A 3409-nucleotide genomic window follows, 5' to 3' on the forward strand; every position below is an offset into this window, starting at 1 on the left:
CTTAAGAGGAAAGCACAGCAGCCTGTGACCATGGAGATGGTCTGTAATCGGCAAACCAAGACCCTAGCTTTCCTTCCTTCTCTGGGCATTCAGAAAATAGTTGGTTCTGAAACGCTGAGCCCACAGATTATTTTCCAGCAACAGCTACATAGCAACAGGGTTAATGTGAAACAAACCCAGTAGTCAAAAACCTGCCCGTGTCCTGCTTAGCAAAACCAAAGTTGCGATAGCACTCCAGGCTTCCTTTTCCAGCAGTAAGCCAGACTTGACATACTAAACAATCTTCTCAAATGAAACTAAAATGCTAGATAAAATATAAGAAAATTTTTAAGCACATTGCTGAGCTAGCACAAAAGGAAGTGCATCTACAAAGACCGAAATGAAGTGAAAGCAAGAACCCTGGGAAGTAAGCAGACACCAAAACCACCTTTTGCCCTGAGTTTCTGTTTTGACACCTGCAAAGGCTCATGAAGTAAAGCCTGAAATTTCACTAAGGTAAGGAGTCTATTAGAAGACCCCAACCAAACCTGGTGCCCCCTCCCAACAACATTAAGAATAGACGAGAAATAAACCCATCATGCAAAAGAGGACAACAAGGAAATATACATGTTTGATCTTGGTGCTGGGGTGGGGAAAAACCTCCTCTGAGAATTTATAACCACAAGCAGACTTTAAATGGGTTTGTTGTCTGGATTAACACTATGGTAGTGCCTTGAGCTGATTTTCAGAAGTCAAAGCAAATCGTTTCTAGATGAATAAAACCTCAATTAAGGACTCAAAGAATTCCCACAGATAATTTTCCAAGGAAAATGAACAGTTTACACAAAAAAAAAATCTTACAATACACAAGGAAGCAAAGCACTAAAATCAACAGGCATTCAAAATCAGATCAAGAGAGTTCAGATATGGGAAACGAGATATAGAATATAAAATTTTTCTACAACTCCATCCTTGCCTATTTTAATCCTATCACTAAATGCAAACCCTCATCAGTGTTGTGACTCTCAGCCCCATTCTATTTCTTCAGAGACCCTGCACTTGCTTTTCCTCTTTTTTAACCTCTCCTTCCACAGGCACCTTCCCCAAGGACAAAAAACTTGTCCAAATCTTTCCCATTAAAGAAGGAAGGAAAGAAAAAATAAAAGAAAACTTACTTCCACCTATCTTACTCTATCACTCCTTACCATTCATGTAGCTAAGCCCCTTAAAAAAGCTATTAGGACTTCCTCACTGCCCATTCAATTCCTTAACTACCTTCTAACTTCTGCCCCCATCATTCTTTTGAAACTCCTCTTACCCAAATTGTCAGTGACCTAGTTATCACATTGCCACATCCCATGAACTGTTATCTCACTTGTCTTTGCTGAGGCATTTGACACTATCACCATGCCCTCCTTCTGTAAACTCCTCCCTGGGCCTCTGTGTCACCACTTTCTTCTGATTTCTCTCTTACCTCTCTGGTCATTCCTTTCCTGTCTCCTTTAAGGGTCACGGAGCCCCAGTGGTGCAGTGGTTAAGAGCTACAGCTGCTAACCAAAAGGTCAACAGTTCAAATCCACCAGCTGCCCCTTTGAAACCCTATGGGGCAGTTCTACTCTGTCCTATAGAGTCGCTATGAGTCGGAATCAGCACAAAGGCTATGGGTTTCGTTTAAGGGTCACATTTCCTGTACCCACATCTTAAAATTTTGTTCTAAGGTTTCTGTTCTCAGCACTTTTCTCATTTTATATACTCTGCCTGGGCATATCATCCTCCTTATGGCTTAAAACAGCCATATATCTCTGGAGCATGCATGTCCTGGGGATGTAAGAAATCTTTTCAGAGGGTACTCCTACACAAGGCTTTTAAGAGAATACATTTCCAGATATTCAATACCCATGTGTATGTCTTTCTTGAATCAATCTGTCTGAGAATGTGCTTTTGGTTAAGGTGTCTTCCTTCATAAGCTGAACCAGTTGCCACCAAGTAGATTCCAACGGATGGCAACCCCGTGTGTGCAGAGTAGAACGGTGCTCCATAAAGTTTCCATGGCTGGGACTTTTCAGAAGAAGATTGTCAGGCCTTTCTTCCAAGTAACCTCTGGGTGGGTTTGAACAGCCATCCTTTCAGTTAGTAGCTGAGTGCTTAACCATTTGCACCACCCATACTTAGTGGCAGTTCTGGCCACCTAATGGCAGGACTTTGGAGCTTCAGGGGCCCTGGTGACTGAGCTAGCTCATACAAGCAGCCTATTTGGGCATATCAAAACAAAACAAAACAAGAAGCTAGGACACAGTAAACAAACATAAAATAAATAAAATAACTTATTGATGGCTCAGAGACAACAGTCAATAATAAATCATATAAAGAGGCAAAACATGATGGCTTCAGTAAGCTCCCAAAATAAAGAACCTAGAAATTTTCCAGAGGAAGAAAATTTCTTGGAATTACCAGAGGCAGAATACAAAAGATTAATATACAGAACTCCGCAAGACATCAGGAAGGAAATTAGGCAAAACGCAGAACATGCAATAGAGGAACTTAAAAAAATTAGAGAAGAGCATAACGGCAAATTTTACAGGCTGCAAGAATCCATAGGAAGACAGCAATCAGAAATCCAGAAGATCAACAATAAAATTTCAGAATTAGACAACTCAGTAGAAAGTCATAGAAGCAGAGTTGAAGCAATGGAAGTAAGAATTAGTGAGATTGAAGATAAAGCACTTGACACCAACTTATTTGAGGAAAAATAAGATAAAAGAATTTTAAAAAATGAAAAAACCCTAAGCATTATATGGGACTCTATCAAGAGGAATAACCTACGAGTGACTGGAGTACCAGAACAGGGAGAAATAAAAGAAAACAGAGAGAATTGTTGAAGATTTGTCGGCAGAAAACTTCCCTGATATTGTGAAAGATGACCAGATATCTACCCAAGATCCTCTTCAAACCTCACATAAAGTAGATCCCAAAAGAAAGTCACCAAGACATATTATAATCAAACTTGCTAAAACAAAGATAAAGAGAGAATTTTAAGAGCATCTAGGGATAAACAAAAAGTCATCTACAAAAGAGAGTCAATAAGACTAAGCACAGACTACTCAGCAGATACCAGTCAGGCAGGAAGACAATGGGATGACATATATAAAGCATTGAAGGAAAAAAATTGCCATCCAAGATAATTATGTATCCAGCAAAACTGTCTCTCAAATATTATGGCAACATTAAGGTATTTCCAGATAAACAGAAGTTTAGGCAATTTGTAAAAATCAAACCAAAATTACAAGAAATACTAAAGGGAATATTCTGGTTAGAAAATCAATAACATCAGATAACAACCCAAGACTAGAACACAGGACAGAGCAACCAGATATCAACCCAGAAAGGGAAGTCACAAAACTAAATCAAAGCTGGTTGAACAAGAAGATGG

Source organism: Trichechus manatus, unplaced genomic scaffold (genome assembly GCF_000243295.1).
Source record: "Trichechus manatus latirostris isolate Lorelei unplaced genomic scaffold, TriManLat1.0 scaffold00073, whole genome shotgun sequence".
NCBI classification, from domain to species: domain Eukaryota; kingdom Metazoa; phylum Chordata; class Mammalia; order Sirenia; family Trichechidae; genus Trichechus; species Trichechus manatus.